Here is a 19,449-nt window from a genome sequence, read left to right as displayed (position 1 = left end):
CATGATCACTTTGGTAAAGCGAAAAAATGAGAAAAAATAAATTGAAATGAAAATATATATATAAGTTGCAACATATTTCTTGCAAGTATGCGCTGCACAAAGGTCACGAAATTGTTTACATTGTAAATTGACTACGGAGAAAAATGTAAATTACTGTTATTATCGTTTTATCAATAAGTTATTTATAACAGACCACCTTTAACACTAATTATACATTTCAGTCAACTATTCATGTTATCAAGTATATGATCGCAGTAAACATCTCGTAACTTTTCTACTATATTTTTAAGATGGTTTTACATTTTATTATTACAATTACGATAGTCGTGACTTATTATACGCGCTAATGTTTCGCATAACGCAAGTTCAACTGAGCTTTTTTTCATAGCATTGTAGAAAATAGAGAGATTGTTTATAAGTATAACGAATGAATTTGTGACGCATTTCTTTCTTTTTTTTTTTTTCTTCTTTTTCAGCTGACATGATTTTTATTTTTAGCGCAGCAAAATGGGAACGTAATCAGGCGCTCGATTATACGCGGTCGAAAAATCGGCAAAAATGTCGAAAATACTTATAAATAAACGAAGTAGATGCATTAAAGTTGCGCGTCACGGAATAACCTAGATTCTTCCATACGTTCACCGGTTGTGTGTATATTTCTTTCGTTCGTGATTTAATAATAACCAAATAGAAATAGAGAAACAGGGAGCGAAAGAGACGATCAGAATTTCAATTTACGTTGAAAACTGGCCTATGTAGCCTATCGAGAGTCGACAACATTGTTACAATCAGCGGATACGTACGTACTTGTATAATGTTGCAACGTGACAGAAAAAAAAGTCGAGAATCGCGTGTAATGTCGCGATACAATGTAATGTTTTATTACAAAATGCTCGTTACTTTATACATATTTATTTCTCCCAGGCTTCACGACCTCGTACTATTTCTATTTATTGCTTGCATTTTCTTTTCGCGATATTTTCGAACATGAAGCGCATAAAAGAAACACGAGAATGTAGGCGAGTAAAGAATTCTGATAATTAAGTCTACACAGAGCTGTAATTAAACGAGTTTAATGACTCGAGTTCTTTGCTTGATCGTAGTCTTTAAATTAACTTCGCGTTTTATAGCCTAACTTTGCCTCTTTATGCAAAATCAATAGTAAAAATAACGGCGAGTTTAACAAGAAAAGAATCGTAAAGGGCGAAAGAGGGAATTTCAAAATATGATCATTTTATTTCATTTGTTTTAAACGTTAATCGTCGATTGTTCTGATCAAACGAATGAAACACGAGCGCTTTGAGTCTACGACGAAAATTTAATTTATTGTTGTAACGTCGTAAATAAACAAGATAACTTTGTTTATGAATCAATAAAAAAGAGGAAAATTATCGACGAACATTTGCAGTATCGCGTAACAAAGTAATTAAACGGGAAGAGCGTAATCTTATAGCTCCTATCTTCGTTATTTAGCAAAATATTATAACTAGAAGAATGATAATAAGTTAGAAAAGGAAGGGAAAAAAGAGAAATATTGCTGATAAGCAAAGTGAATAAATTAAAATCGTACGTTACGAAATAACCTGGATTCTTTCGACCGTTCAGCAATATATTTCTTGCGCCAGGATTTAATAATAATATGATATCGGATCTATAAACGCGAATACACTGTTTGTCAGTGTTGGCGCGCATGCGCCGTTGCTTTGTACACCCCACTCTCTTCGCAAAACCACTGATTGCGCGCGATTGAGAAACAGAAACTCGCGTTGCGTTATCTATGCGAAACTACATGTACGTAGGTACAGAAACAATTTTCCCGATGTAGTTCAAACGTGGATTAACTAATTCCAAAGAAACATTTGATACATATAAAACTTGCAAAGATCTAAATTTAAATTCAAAAAGTTTCTTATTTTAAATTTTCCACGTGGAAAATATGAATTTCAAATTTAGATTCCCAATAATTCCCAATAGTCGTTGTATTTGTCTACAATTCAGTAACGCTATCGCGAATAATATTATCAATTATTTTATTGTCATATATCCATACAATGGTAAACGTAATTGTTGTTTCGTGTTCGTATTTGCAATGCGTTACGTTGCAGCATGAGTATTTCCATGGAGTATTACTACCTGTACAATTGCATCATTAAGATACTATTTAACCGCGGTGGAAAGTTTCATTTAGAAGAGAAAAAAAAAGTGGAACTCGTTCTCGACATTCTTCTATATATTCCATATCGATTCTCTAGCGATTCGAGTGTATTGTGTTCGTTTGTAATTTTAAATAATTCATTTTGGGGTGCTGGTAACAATAATAGATATTACGATTAATTGCAAAACAGTTTCACAGTGTTTCTAATCTGAGCGATACGATCTGGTTCGACCGATAATCCTTTATCAGACTAGCAGTGTCGGAGAGTTATCGGTAATTACTTTTAAAAATAAAACAGATTTTCTTGGCTCACGATAAACTTTGTAACGCATATTATTGACTTCTTTTTTTTCGACGATGCTTTTATCATGATATAATTTGAATCGCCTCTTTCGAATCTTTGAATGTCTCTTATCGAAAGTATTACGACAAACTATTTGGATAGAAAACAAATTGAAGCAGTGTTTTCGATTGGACTAATCCTTGATTAAAGTTCTAGCGGACTTTAAAGAATTTCATATCGCGTCGTTGTAATCGAAATGCCATTTGATTTGTTCGTTTGCCAGCCCACTTACTTACGTTCGTTTCCAGGTTCATGTTTATCGAATATCGCAGCGTCTGTTTTTACAGCGTCCGCACGTTTTCCAAATTCACTGGATTTTTTGCGCTTTTGTCGTCCAATCGTTCCGCCTGTCCAAATCCATTCGTTATTTTTCAATTGCCATTTGATTTCCACGACTTTATCATACCTATTACCGATGCTCGATCGAAGGGAATCAAAATTCAACATTTTTGTCCTCTTTTTTTTCCAATTTTCTCTTCTTCTGATTATCGGAACATTTTTATTGCGGTTACGCGAGAGTATTTATCAATACTAGCTAGTTCGTAAATTGTGATTTGTACGATTTCACTAATAATAATAATTGAATTGTGTCAAAAGACCCAGGAAATAACTAACGATTCTTCCTTCTGTAAAAAGAGGAAACGAGTGGTTTTTGTAGTTAAATAAAGAGCAATGAGGTTTCAGTATATGTTTCGGGTTTCTTCCTTTCAACTTACAAATGAGAGAGAAAAGAGAATTCCATCAACGATGAAATTTGGATATTAAGAGCGTACAACACAGTGAGCTTCTAAATGAAAAAATATGAGGCATGAAAAGTCTCTAATTAAAACATAGAACTCCGTGTTTCTCGCAGTTTATAACATTAATAGAAATTACGACAGACAGTTTTTACGAGCGAGACATCAAAAGGACTTATTAAAGAGGAGTTTCAATCCGACTGGTAGTTTCACGTTTTACAGATTCCCAGTGAAAGGGGAAAAACAGAAAACGCTGTTGCTTATTATTTGATAGAAATAATTCGACTAGGAAGTTTTTGATTCATGAGAGTAATTAACCAGGCGTAATAAAAAAAGAAAAAGGAGAAAGAGAGAGACGAATCGTTGCATCTATTAACGAAGCACGTGTAAATTATCCGAAATTAGTTTGAAACGTAATCAGTTCCGTGCCATAGCCGTGCAAGATGCCACGATAAACTTTCATAAAGATAACAACTTACGATCTGCAAAGTCGCCCGGTTATTGTGAGCAACCTTCTTCGTTACATTTCCCTCGAAATCTAGCGAAACGAGTGTCGTAACTTTGTTCGAAATTAATTATAAATTTGCATTTCTCTAATGTTCTTTCATCGTCGAAATTAATAAAACATGATTCCAAAAGTTTAACTAAACCGTTGTAACAACGTTCGTTCCCATTCTTTTTTGTTCTTTTCATTTCGTTAAGTTCGAGGAGACTTAAATGAAAAACTTTCGAAAATTGTCCACGGTTTTCTCAAATTTTGCGGCTAGCTCATTTTAAATTCAAATCGAATTCGTTTTAAAGTCAAAATTTAGTCGCGATATACGTACCTTCTCGACTTTTATCTCAGTCAGTTTCAGACAAAATTGCTCGTCAGGGTGGATCTTGCTCGAGAAATGTTTCCCCTTTCGCAAAGTCGAGGGATTTCGTTTCCGTTTCTTAGCGATTGTACCTAAATAAAGGTATCTCGCCCTTCCTTTGAATGGATTTCATCCTTTGGATTAGAGAAAACCCGCGATTGATTTACATCCTTGGTCAAAGGACCTGTCTCGTTAAAAAAAGAATACAATTAGCTTTTATTCTATTCTGTCTCGTTTGATGCAGAAACCCTCGAATGACGGACAAAATTGAAGAAAATTATAGAAATCAAACAAAATGAAATACTCGATACCCAATATGGTAAAAGGATTAAACATCCGGGAGCGAAAAATGTCGAATACGATATTTCGAAATTTTTTCAAAAGAAATTATTTTTCCGTCTGCACTATGATTTCGTCGAAACATACGCGTTTCGAAAAATATTTTCTCCGTGTTTGTATATTCGCTATACGTACATATACGTGTGTGTATATATATATATGTATATATATATATATATTATTGGGATATTTACTTACGGATATCGTCGAATAAAATACGGAATGTGAAAGTGTATGGGATGGAAATAAAGGTATGTTTTTACAGGATATTTGACGTTATATCATCTCTCTTTTACTCTCTTCTTCTTTCCTGTTGAGTGGAGTCTACGGCGTATTCGTCGTATATCTTGATTACCATTCATTCTATAGCCTGTACAATTTTCTCTATACTGAAAGAATTTCCTGTTCCGAAACTGAATATTTAAGTCACCTTTATTACGTTGAGAATTTAATCCATTAAAGACCAAGCAGAGAAATAAGGTATAAAAGTTGCGCAAATGCAAAAGTTCTTCATAAAATTGTAAGTACCCGGAGAAGAGGAAATAAATGAAATATATCCATAGAAGAAATGGTAACGAGAAAAGATATTGAGCAAATTCTTGGAATTCCTTTTCGCTGTAGCACAGAACATGATTTCACAATGTGATTTCGATAGAATTAAATAACGTAATTGAACCAAAATTGCAGATGAAATCGTTGTTGGCCTCCAACGAGTTAATTTCGGCTTATGAGATATCTTTGGATGTCTTCGTTTTTCGCAGTGTTTTATTCAGAAACGCGATATACAAAAAAGAAAAAAAAATAGTAAAGTTATATTAAACATTGAAAAGAAATATTTAGAAACTATTTATGTTTTAAAAATAACTATTTCTGGAGTTATATAGACACGAGAACGATAGCGTTAAATATAAATCTCGCGTATCTTTGCATATGCAGCGAGAGGATAGAAACGAATAAAAATTGTTTTCTAGCTAAAAACCGGGCAACAATTTCTCCGTAAAGAGAAACAAAAGGTCGGCTTGAATGGGCTGACACCCAGCTCGCGCTAAACGGCGAAATAAACGTTGATTATTCTCAAAGAGGGCCAGTCAAAGCGGGACCCAATTATATGAGCTGGGAACCGGTTCCATTTTCGGAGCCATCTCCAAGGTGACTTCTGATCTGGCGTGTAGGGCCTTAGCTCGACTTTTGTCGACAGCTCGGAGGGAGAATCACGTATCAGTTGCTCCCGAATATCTTTTATTACTTATAAACTTTCGTTGTCTTGTATGGAGTCACTTTTCAAACCAATAATAATAATTATGACAAGAGAACAAGATCTCACGGGGAGACCGAGCTAAAAGCAAACAAGACAGGAAGAGTAAGAATGAAGAAGAGGAGGGAGAAGAGAGAAAATGGAAGGGTGATACGCGAGAATGCGAATAAAGAAGAGGAGAGAAAAGAAAAGGAGGAGGGAGGACGTTGGGGATGTCACTTTTGCCTTGATGCGGTCGATTCTACGAGGACAAAACATTGAAAAGATATATTTGACCGACGAGAATCGTGTGCCTGCATCGAACCGCATTCATCTCGTTTGTCCTTTTTTATTTTCTTCTTCGGTTAAATTTTTAATCCAACAACAATTTAAACAACTTTTCAATCTAGCGGTTCTTTATAAATGTATCGGGAATATATAGTACAATACTGTGCGCGAGTCTTGGGCCATAAATATGTTAGAAGTAGTGAAAAGAATGGTAAATTGATTACACGCGAGACACATATAAAACGATTTAGAAGAAGAATACTTTGAAATATGAATAAATTATTTGAAATACCATCAATGACAGTGAGAAACAAGCTTAATCGAAAAATAATTTGATCGTGAAAAATAAGCTTACACGAAATATTAATTACTTCGGATTAATCAATATATCGTTATCAAATTAGCAATAATTGTCGAGTTAAATACTTTTTTTTAGAAGTGACAATAGATATAAAATAATATCAAGCATTTTTATATGTATTTATTTATCTGTTCTAAAAAAACAAAGTATTTCTTACGAATTTTTGCGGAGTGTTGTATGTTTGGTAGTTTTGCTGTCTTGAAATTCCGCACGATCTGGTAGTTAATAAATTTTCGCAAAAGCTGGACTCGAAGTCGAAACCCTCGTTACTACGATAAAATGTTGTTAAAAGTAACGCACGCTCGTTCGAAACACGTAATTGCCTTCTCCGCTCGGCAAAAATGTTTCCGCGTATTATACACATTCCCGCGGACTGTATGAATTACTTTCCGAACTGTATGGATCTCGCGGTGAATTGCAGCGAAATTCGTTCCACTCGTTTTAATTGAAATGGATGACCCTCGAGAAAAATTTAGCCCCGCTCGATGGGACGAGAAAGCTCGGTAAATAATGCGTACAATTAACAGAGTGATTCGATCGAGAATAGCGAGAACTGATTACACTCGTGAATCCATCGAGCGATATTTCGTTTAAAAATAAATGACCGTCACCCAAACAATTTTACACCCAGAGAACCGACAAAGGTTCATTTACTACGTTTGTTCATTCTCATTTCCTTGCTAATTACTAAGTTGGCAATTTTTATGCAAATTCATATTTTCATGAAAGCAATTAAAGAAACAGGAGATACCTAAATGGAGATTTAATTTATCGTTTAAATACGAAGGCCGTGATAAGCGATTTTTAAATTCGATAATCAATTTCATGTTATCAAAGCTCTTTTCATTTTATTGAATTAAATATATATTTCTTGTATTTTTCAATTATTATAATTGCACTGCGTATGTTTCTGCATATTCAATCTCTTTTTCTAGGCATTTTTTTTATGATCAAAAAAATACAACCTAGACAGAGATTTGTTTCATCTAGTAAACATTACGACATGTACTTTACTTTGGATATTTTATATACTTTTTATGTTACGTACGTTCCGCAGAATTTTACATCTCTAAATATTCCATAAATTCACAACTTCCATAAATTATAATAATCTTCATTTCGCTATATCCTAAACTCTGTTTCTAACATAATTCTACTCTTTAAAATAGAATTGCTTACGATTCATGGAATTTTAACTGAAATATTTCTTCGACCATTGATGCAAATTGTTCGAAATAAGAAAAATACCAGCAACCGCAAAGGGTTAAATGCCTCTGTAAATGTTGCGTGAGGTGATGCGCTGACGAGTCAAGTGTGCCTATTCGTTGATTCGTATTACAGAGGAAGGCGTGTGCGTGTAACGTATATACCTGAGTCAAATTCCTCGTATATCGTGAATCGAGTGTGCATACACGTGCTCTGTTCGTGTGTGTCTTCCCCTGTGTCGATTCACTCCTGTATACAGGCGTTACTTTACTGCGGCATACGTGAGTCCATTGATAGCGATGGCTTTGAGCCGTTTCCGATCAGGTCAAACACTGTTCAACAAACTTTCCATTTTATCAACAACATACACCCCTATTACTTCTCAAATTCACATTTCATTACGATCATACTACACTATGGTTAACAATCTAATCGTACTAATCCAATCGCACAATCTAATGGATTTAAAAAAAAATGTTTAGGTACAACAAATTAAAGTCATAAACGATTACAATGATTTGAAGAATTTTCAGCTTTTTGTCCAAAGTAGATTAAGTATATTATCCGCGTTTTTATTACGTTTCACAAATTTATTATAATAATGATAATAATAATAATACACGTGCAATAAGCTTTAATACAATTTTTTATTTAATTTCGAATTAAAGTTACGAGTGATTACAGTCGTTCGAAGAACTTTCATTATTTCTAAGTCGAAAGATTGTCTAATAAGGATATCTATATTATACGTATAAAATTGCAGGAAATATCGTTAATACGAGAAAAATATGCGCCCATCGCTATCGAGATATGTGTGCGAGCGTAGCCTAAAGGCTGTCTCACAAACAGCTCTCGACGTGTAATGGGGATCTAAATCCAAGTGAAAATAGGAACACGTGTGTGAACGTTGTGTATCGATTTCAATGTATGTAATATGCTGGGACGGTATGAATAAATTTTGTAGCAGACTGTACGACGAATATAGAGGATATAAAAGCGAACGTTATTTCCTTTGATATCTTCGGGCGTTTTTAATACGAATGATATATGTATATCTATAGATTTATCGTTTTAAACTTAAACAGATATGTTTAACTTCTCGAGTAGGTAGTAATAGAAACTTTCCACGTGCATATTCTTTACATTTATTAGAATGATTCGACAAAATGTTGTAAAGGTTAAATAGTTTTTGTCGAGTGTTTAACTTGCAACAATTAGTAATCAACGAAAGCTCATTCTAGATGCACTTTAAGGTTGGTATCGATTGCCGAAGTAGAATAAATCATTCTAGTAGCGGTATATTTGCTCGGGAAACTATGTCTGCCTATGTAATAAACCCATCAAGAACTTCCCCTAACAGATTGTATACTATGTACTCTGAACGAACCTAATATTTAAATTTCAATGCGAATACCAAGTACGTAGGGTAAATAGTTTTTAAGCGTCGGGTCGGCTAAATTCCATTTATAATCTTAATAAAATTATCCGAACAAAATTCATCGTTTCTTTTTCGAGAAAATTCTTTTAATCTTGTTGTTCCACTGGCTTCTTTCTTACATTTCCATGTATTCATGTATCTTCTTTCCTTGGAATATTTTATTCATAAAATTCGTGGAACACAAAGTTAGTAAAATTACATTGAATATTACAAACTAAATATTTCAAGACTATCTATATTTTAATAATATCTATTGAAATATAACAATCATTTTAAATCGTACAGACTCAAGGATAATAGAAGGATTTAATTAGTTAGAAAATTCATCGCGATATCGATATTTTATATTAAAAGAATATCTTATATTAAAAGAATTTATATTAAAACAATCCCTCTGTTTGCCTTACGTTAATTTCATAACATCGATTCGGCTTCTTCCCCTCCCTTTCGCTTCCTCCGACTAAAAAATAAACGCAGCAAATAACTTTCAAAGGAACAAGAAATATACATATGTACATATATCCGAGCGACGAATAGAAAGTTTCCTGCCCGTATATTCATTCTCGATGTATTCGTTTGTGAATCGTCGCTTAATGTTTTGAGGTGACTCACTGATTGTGACGGGCGCTTAAAGCGCTTAGTAAAATTCATTGTAGAGGGAGACAAACACTGTTTGAGACCTCGATGCGCGCGAGAGAGATAGAACTATAGTTTCTTTTAGAGCGAAGTGTCATCAGGAAAGAGAGACAGATAAACATGGACACAGATATTATATGTACACAAACGGTAAGAAGAGAGAGAGAGAGAGAGAGAGAGAGAGAGAGAGAGAGAGAGAGAGAGAGAGAGAGAGAGAGAAACTGAAGGAATGAAATTACCAGAAAGACTATAGTGTTTTGGAGGGTCTTTGGACAGCTTGGTATATGCGTGTATGTATATATAAGTATATATGCCCGTGGCAAACATATACACTGCAGTAGAGGTAAAAAGAGAGGGAGCCACTGCTCCATATCTTATCTTCATCTTCTTTCCTTTTCTGAGAGCCACATTTAGGTTAGATTTAGACTACATTAGAGAATTGTTTAATTGTAATTGCTTGCAAATATTATCTGTTACGCGAACGATATTAACGTTTCTTGTTAAAATTTTGAGGTTGTATTATTGCTTCTCAGAAGTTTCATTATTGATTAACTGCAACTTTTGCTTTTATTTGAGTAGGTGATTGGTATTTGAACTTTTCAAAGACCAAACGATTTACTTTTGTATAATACAATACACATAATACAAGAACTAAGAAGCTTTCTGGGGAAAGAATCTATATGAGGTATATATTATGAAATTTTTATTTATATTATTATTACGATAAGATCTTTCATCGCATATATCTTTCAACCGTAGATTCCAAGATGAACTTGAAGAAACGAGGTCTGCCTGTAACACGATCGTTTTTCTTTATTTCTCGATTTATAGAGTCTACAATATTGATTGATGCGATGCTATTGAAATTCACGATGGGATAATATTTTAAATCCTCCTTTTTTTTTCTTGCATTCTGTTGTTATCGCGTGGGATAAAGATTTGCAGGAAATCGAAACGCTTTGATCTTTAATTGTAGAACACACTTTCCCTAAGCTCTTACAGGGACTTAAAGCGAAATCCGTAACGGTTTGTTCCTTGTTTTCTTTTTTCTCCCGTTTTTAATCTTCCGGTTCTTACCGTCGATAACGAACAAACAAGTTCATTAATTATGTAACAGATCGATTGTTGCAATTAAGTGTTACCGGCAGTTCGCTTTTTCCCCGACTGTAAACGAAAATGTTAACATTTCGCTTTCTTACGTAAACCAAGCGTTGAATAAGCGTAGAAATTACTTAACGACGTCTCTTTTTATATTCCTTTTAGCGATTACAGGACGAGAATTAAGTTAATTCGTCGTTTCATTGGTGGCCAATTATATAATGTATCTTATTGTGTTCACGATTAAATGAGAAGAATTCCTCGTTTTTTTTTTTTATATGCTTTTTATGCGATAATCATGAAACATTGTTCAGAAGGATCCTGTTTCGTATGCATTATTTATATTAATATATTGCCCTTGTTAATATGTATGAGTGGATAAAACTTCCTGTGTTTAGAATCTGCGTTCTGTTGCTTAATACAATCATTGCGTTGCGATATCTCCTCGTCATTTTTTCTTTTCAACCATTTTTTTAACGCATTCTCAACTCGAAATATGTAAAGCACGTAAATGCATTATACACGCTATACTTAAGAATGAAAACCGTACTTTTACGGGTAGAGAAACATAAAATTAACGATATTCGAAATACTCAATGGAACTCGGTATCCTCGTATAATTTCGGGTTATGAACTATAATTTTAAGCTCGGTACTACCGTGTAATTTTAATCGCGTGCATTTCTTTTCTACTATCTGTCTACTATTTTATAATACAATGCCACCGTAATTTTTATTTCGTTTTGCTGTAATTAATTGATAAGCAAAGTAAACGATCTGTGTCTGCTTATATTTATATTCATCGTCGATTCGAGTAAAGAATATCAGTCAACTCGTACTCGTATCTCATGACTATCAAATAGTTTTTGTCTTACTTTTCCATCGCGTAATTTTATTCGCCATGTCGATTTGAATGTTAGGTTTACTTGTAACGGACATCGCGATTAATCACGAAATAAAATGTACGATACACGCATACAAGTTGGTAGAACCCATGTTAGAGAAGCCAGACAAATCGATATCTTTGTTTCCAGTGGCCGACCAGAAAACATCTGGATGATAATGACCGTAGTAGAATATTAAGTTGCAACTAAAGTGTGCTGGCTTGTTTCTTAAACACTTTATACTCGTGACTCAACATCCTGTCCAATCTATTCTAATGTAATAAACTCAACGTTTCAATTTCTCAGAATTACCGCATAACGAAAACAATTCAGTTTGAAAATGGTTACGATATTGGGATTTCAAATATTTATTGTTTGAGTCATGTCGGCAATTAAACGAGATAAAGCGTAGAATTTGTGGACGTGAGAAACTGCTTGTCATTTTTATTTTTAGAATCGTACAACACGTCTTTTTACGGGATTTTGACAAATATTTGTATCTTTTATCGTTTATTATCTTTCATTTATTACGAGAGTTAGCTTCAATGTAATTTTTAAATTCACCATTAAAATTTGAGAAACAGACGAGCGAAGCTTCGATGTTTTTCAAGGCTTATTTCGTTTTATAACAAAACGTTAAATCTATTCTATACCCATCTAGGAATATTTATTCAAAGTGAAAGGAGTTAATTAGCATAGGACTATTTGAAAAGGTCGTTCTCATCCTTTTCTATTCTCATGGAATATCAACTAAGAGTTACGAATCCGTAATTGTTTAATGCTGAAGTACGAAGCACACTCGTAATCTCGTATTATGAAAACGTGCTACACATCATATTTGTCTGCGTGGCCTTAAAACGTTACGCGCAGGATTCTTTTTCTCGTTCCTTTTTCTTTCTTGTCTCATCCAGTGTTGGCTCTGGTTGCCAGAGGAAAACCAGGCAACGGCTATTACATAAAACCCGAAGAAGCACAACAAACTGAATATTACGGTGTTTGGTTGAAAAAATAAGATTAAATGAGATAAAAACGAAATTGAAATCATAATACATATTGTCCATAAAAAATGATTGAAGGGCTGTCTCGAACAAGGGCCTATAGAGGAAATAAAACCAAGTATAATAAAATTGATAATAACGCGAAAAGAAAGATAAGTTATCATTCGTATCTCGTACTCGATTAATGTATTTGTTAGACGAATAGACGAGGTATTATTAAATTTTTGTTTATTATGTAAACACAAAGAAAACAAACTTCTTTAGTAGTAGAAAACTAAAACTTCCAACGCGATTTACGTAATTCACTGTTTTGTCTTATGAACCTTTCTTCCAGAAAGCTTTTCAATTATATAAAATGTTTTCGGTACGAAAAATAGACGAAATTCATTATGTTTCCTTCTCTGTTTCATTCGCTTGTTAAATTATAAAGACACAAATATTATTTATGATAGGCAAACATCGATCGAAAAAATATTCTTCCGACATAAGTCTACTCGTAACTCACCAAACGAAGAATATTATTTAGTCGTGTTTAGCGAGAAAATCCCATCGTATCGCGCCTTTTGCCCGGACGTAATTATTCACAGTTAAAGGATTAACACTTTTCAGTAGTACACGGTCTGTAGCGGCTATTCACTGATGCATTCGCTTCTTCATGCGATTAGCGTGATGCTGCTCTCGGAAACCAGTTCCCCTTAAGAGCAATTACAGAAATGAGACGATATTCCATTTGTAGTTAGTATTTCTACACGGAATAATCATTTTGTCTTCCTCGCCTTACCTTTTCTCTTTGCCACCCTCTTACATTTCCTTCGTTCTTTTGTTCGCTAGTTCCAGTTGCATGACTTTTAAAGATTTTCTAGCTTTCCAGAAGAAGAAAGCGGTTCTCAAGGCAAAAAGATATTCAGGGTGTTTCGTTCCATTTCAAAAAGCTTGCCCAAGTTTTTGCAAAGAAAGAGAGGAAGAGGGAGAGGCAGAGAGTAGATCGTTCTTCTGCTCATTAAGTTCATAAAGTCATTTGCTTGACCTATTTTCCATCGAAAAGCAGCACTCGCACCACTACTAACACGACGAATCGATTAGTAATCAATTAAGCTCTCGTTTTACAAATTATCCCTCTATAAAATGTTATATCGAGAGAATGTTCGAAAGAAAAGCAGATTCTTTATATTCTTATAGAATTTAACTTTATATATCGATCGTTGGGAGCATAGTAGCAAGTTTGCAGCGGGCGGTATTAAGACGTATCGACTAATAAATTTGTTAACGCCACGTCGGTTTATATTGGATTTAATTAATATCCTCTAAAGGTACTCGAATTAATTAATGGCTACGAGAAAGGTTTTGAACAAAATTATTATTTCACCGGCCGTGTATACGTATAATATTCCAGTGTAAAATGAATAAAAGAAATCTCGATTTGCATTTCACAAGTTTGAAACAGCGAATGTAATTATTAATTATTCGCGAGGAAAGGAGCCCTGCAATTCTGGTAATTTAATACATTTATAATACGCGTGCAAAACATTCTGCTATATTTCAAATGTAATACGCGTGTATATTCGTACAATTTCAATATTATTATTAATTAAAAATCTTCCACGGTAAGTGTTCAAATATTTTTCCTATCGTATGTGTGTGTGTGTGTGTGTGTCAAAGTAAACTGTGGAATACGTGTACATAATCTTTTAAAATAATAATCTCCGTGTTTTAAAACTACTATCTTTGGATTCCACAGAGAAACTATCGTACGTTATAAAAAGGAAAGTTCAGAAATTCGACGTGTACGAAAACAAAGTCCAGCCAATTTCTCTCTCTCTCTCTCTCTCTCTCTCTCTCTAAGGTCCTAGAAAATTAACACGTTGAGCGCCACTGGTCATGACTGACAACGAGCATAAATAATAAACCGATCGTAACGTTCCGTGTGTGTACACGGATAAAATGTGCTTGAACGAGGCATCGACAACGCACGCTGAATAATACATGCGCTGTCGTTCTCGATGCCGCGGAGAAATATTTGGCAGGGCCGGTACGCGCGATGGTAATTGGAGTGTGTGTGCGGGTAAATAATGAAGGCAGAAACGCGCCACGAAAATCCATGCACAGCAACCAAGTGACTACGCGGCACGCGGACACGTACAACTTTTCGGAGGGGATGGTAAAAACGTAAGAGGGAGGAGAAATGGTGGAGGAGGAAGAGGAGGAAGAGTAGAAAGAGAAAGAGAGAGAAAAGAGGGAAAAGAAGGAAAAAAAGAAGGGCCGGTAGATGCAATTGCGATATCAATGGCGTTGGGGGTTCGCAGGCGATGCAGCTGTAGCGGAGAAACGAGATTAACGCTATAAATACCATTGGTGGCCAAGCCAGACTTGTGTCTTGACCGACGAGAAACTCTTGTCCGCGACTGTACCCTTAAAACATTGGAAATAGTTATGGCAGTGGCGCTCATCCAATGGCTATCGTTCCGCATTTATTGATTCAATTATGTAACCGAGCACTCGATTGACAGCGGGAATATGGCCCTCGTATCGTGCCTGATCGTTTTTATTTCCTGTAATTGATTGGCTTCGATGCACTTTTTTCCCACCCCGTTCTGCATTCGTCTCTCTGTAGGTTTTTCCAATCGTTGATATTATTGTTGCTTGTTGCGATGATTTTTAGCATTTGTATTTTGATGAATATAGAATAAATAAGAAATGGTTGAACAACTGCTAGGTTTTGTACGAGCGATTGTTATTGATAATTGGATTGTTGAATTTGTAATAGGATTTGAAATGTTGGATTATTGGATTATAATATGATACGAAATGTATGGTTTTTAACGATTCATGAATCGCTGAATATTAACGACCGCCTGTCTATGTACGTAAATGTTTGCAGAATAAAAATTGTTCACGTCGAAAATGCGCAGATAAAAATGTTGATTGGAAAACAAGAAACCGTTTGCGTCGACACACAGGAATGATATAACGCAATTGAACATTTCGTACGTCGTAACCTAATAATTCAATTGTTACCAATATTATATGAAATCATTCAGTTATTCTATACGTATATTTAGAATAGCAAGAAAACATGTTTGATTCGATGGAATAGAATATATCAGAAGAATAGATTGTTATTAGGTTGACTTAACGGGCAATTAAGCCCGATGCAATCGCGGTAGGAAATAGCTGTGCTATTGAAGTATCAGAGTTAACGAAGTAATTGTGTGTTTTTACACAACACAACCTCTAACATTACCGTATACGTATATCCTGAATCGGAATTAAATAACGAGACGATTATTTTCTTCTGTTCTATATTTAGACGAGTATGTACAATAATTACATATATTTTCTTAAAAATTTGCTTTTCTTAAAAATTCTAGTTTATAATAACGGGAACAAACGCGCCCTTCGTACGTACAGTGGATCGGGAAACGTAGAAATGGCAGAGAGATATAAATTGACAATTCTGCTATGTCGATTTTACACTGAAATCCGTTCGATTTGAAATTGAGCGTGTAAGTAAAGCAAAAGAAGCAACGGACAAACTCTGGCTGCAAAGTCGACGCGCGTCTATAGAGACCGAAGTTAAGCAAAGAAAGACAGCGCAACGCATTTTTCTTTTTCACTTGGTTGCTATTGGATATTCTGAATTACGATGGCAATCTTTCTCATTGCCGTGAAAGCTCGGGACATCGCATTTGCAATTCGATACGCGGTGATGCTTCAGTTCGTATTAACTAACGGCTGCATAGAAAAGGTGAATATTTTGCTTCGTTATAAAAATTGAACGTCTGTTGACGAGCAGTTATATCGAATTCATCCCTCTTTCAACTTTTGATGAGCAGCTTGTAGAAAATTATTCATGCCAGATTACTTAGCTTGACTCGAGTATGTACTATTAATTCATATACATACTGCCAAGTCGAATAAGTATATGACTACTATGTGGTACGGTACAAACGATTCTACCTTACTCTATATTTCAGTCGATATTCTATATATAAAACCATGTCTAATTATATAATAATTCATCTCCTTTACCAACATTTCTTCATATATCAAACTTTCTTGCTAACTTCTTTATGATGGACATGGACGTGAAACGATAAAAAATTTAATCCACCCCCCTCCGATTCGTCTTTCAGTCAGGCAACTGAAAGCTTTTACGGGAATGGTCTTTTTGAAAAATCGAGGAAAGCAAGAGGGCTGACTCTATATTTGCAGCGAGGCGGGGCGGGGCTGTAGTTTTCTTAAATTTGATATTTCATTTGGCTAAGTACGCTGCCTTGCTCGTAACGCGACGCTTCAATTACGTTTAATTAAATTATGTTATATAATTATTAGTATCGTTTAATCAAATTATGCAGAAATTTTAGTATTCCGTTCACGTGTGACGAGGGGAATATAGCGAAGCGTGCGAAACTTGGTTAAAAAGTTCCGGGTCTAAGGTGCATCTCTAAAATAAGTCTCTGAGAAAATTAAATCGCAACATGGCAATATATCGGATAAGATTAGATGTGTTTACTTTATAATAGCTACATCTACACGATACGTACGTACTTATATGTGTATAAAGTGGTTTTAAAGTACCAAAGCATCCTTTTGCATTAACGGCATTTGTATTCCGGATGCTGTGCGTAACTCTTTGATCGATATCACGATAATATGAAAATCATTTCAACTGGCAAAAACCTAGCGAAAGAACTTCCCGTCCCGTTTTTCGCTGAATTCTTTTACATTTCCCTGTTATATGCTTTTTCACACGTTAACGGAATCATTGAACGAGGAGCGTACGTTGTTATGATTATTCAATATCTATTTATCGACTACGATCGTATTAAGATTATCCAATATAACGTCTGACGAAAATACTTATGAAAACATTTGTACGAAACATTTCGAAACTATATTAGCACCGCGGCGAAACACGACTATCCTGATTATGCTAAGCAAAAATTTGAAACTCGATACGACCGTGTCTCGTTACTACGATGCTAATTAAATTTTAAAGTAAAAGTTGTCCATAGTAAGTGTTGTTCGAGTACTGTAATAGTAAAAGTAATATACCCGATAACATACGTAATTACCGTTTAGTTTTAGTTAATCACCTTGAAATGGTAGATATGTATGGTGGCGCGAAAAATTCGGCTTCGGCACCGATTCCGCGTAATTGATGCGCGTGATGCACTCGTGCATTCGGAATTGCACAGAACCGCATCGCTGCCCTCGCGTGCTTCGTTAATCACGCACGTTGACGGTTGAATCTTGGCAAAAAGAAAAGGGGAGAAGGAAAGAAGTGAACGCATTCGTAAGAGAGTAAAAGAGAGAGAGAGAGAGAGAGAGAGAGAGAGAGAGTGGAAGGGAGAAGGTATAAAAGACATGAATGCGAGTCGTTGCTCGCTTTGCTGTTCGTACAGGAAGCTCATCGAGAGTTATGCGCAGGACTGTACTTACGTGCACCGTGCACTCTTCGTTTATCGAATTTCTTCTTTGTCTTTTTCTTTGCTCTCCGTAAAATAATAAACGCTCTTTTTTTTTCGTCCTTTAATAACACAGGTGATTTTTTACAGGATAAATGAAAACCTCGGATTATATCTTAGGTCATTCGTTTATTTAACATTATAAATTCAGATAAAATTAAATAGCAAGCATCGAAACTTGTAATTATAAACACAATTATTTTATTATTCGATTTAATTTAATTTCATTTAATTTATATGTATTCTATTTATATGTATGTAATAATAACGATAATATGATGATGATAATAATTGTTAAATTGAAATGAAGAGAGTTTGAAGTATTGAGGATTATAATTAGAATTAGAAAAATTGTAGATAGTATTAGTACAGAAATGATTAATTCCAGTGAATTAGAAAGGGAATCTATTTCATCGTGTCAATAAGATTAGATAAAATAGAGAGTAGAATTATAAATAAATATTACGTCATACGCTTAAAACGGACAAATTTTTCCTCGTTTCGATCGATACGAAATTTTATTAAGGGACAAAATAATAATAATAATAACCAGAATGGTTTAAAAGATAAAATATCTAATTGTTCTAATTGTTCTAATTGTTCTAATTGTTGTATCTAAATGTAAAAACATTAACCGAATATTGTTTGTGAATAATTTTGTGAAAATTTCCAAAATGATGGAATACATGTAGTTCCAGAAAATAACAGATAATAAATGCCGGAAAATTTTATCTAAAGGAATTAAAACTTTATAGAATAATCTAACATTATTATCATTTTTAAAACTTTAGATAAGAGATAACGTGGAGGTTAGTGTATACATACTCATTGAAATTACTTGTTATATTTTAGTTGACATGTGTTTGCGATTCGCTCGATAAAGTAATCAGTTCTTATCTGAGTATGACTTTTTTTTTTTAGAAGTTCATTTTTAAATGTCACATGTATAAATAACTGACTCGACGAACGGTTGTATTGATAATCTATATTCCTCCAAAAGTAACATAAAATATATACGTATAAAAGATTATAACGGGTATATTTTAGGAAGATTGTTTTAGAAACTATGTTATTTTCTTACCGAGCGAACAAAGTGTAGGGAGAGAACCGATATTCCCGTCACGGACTGTACGAGAAGCCATTTTGAATCTTCCTCGGAAAATTTATTACTTTACCTTCATTAGTTTCCACGTTATCCGAGTTTAAACACGCTGTATCGTTTTCTATTCAGTCTCGTAAATGAGCTCACGGTTTATTAATGAACGTCAACCGATTATAGTAAAATTGTATAATTGTGGATCGTAATTGAAGCGTCTTGAATTTATTGAAAGGAAAGACGTTTATTTCGATCGACTAGAAATCCTATCGATCGTTAAAGAAGTGAAAATAATTTTCGTTTTCTTGGAAC

At 34.4% G+C, this 19,449-nt stretch overlaps 1 protein-coding gene across 1 annotated transcript in view; it reads left to right on the top strand.

Moving 5' to 3' along the window:
• LOC138187786 (homeobox protein 13) overlaps positions 1-19,449 on the top strand; it is a 173,435-nt gene that overhangs the window by 25,719 nt on the left and 128,267 nt on the right. The window lies entirely within an intron of this gene.

This window comes from Bombus flavifrons, chromosome 15 (assembly GCF_040668555.2).
Source record: "Bombus flavifrons isolate JBK064 chromosome 15, iyBomFlav1_principal, whole genome shotgun sequence".
Classification (NCBI taxonomy): domain Eukaryota; kingdom Metazoa; phylum Arthropoda; class Insecta; order Hymenoptera; family Apidae; genus Bombus; species Bombus flavifrons.
This window is presented reverse-complemented; position numbering and strand designations above follow the sequence as displayed.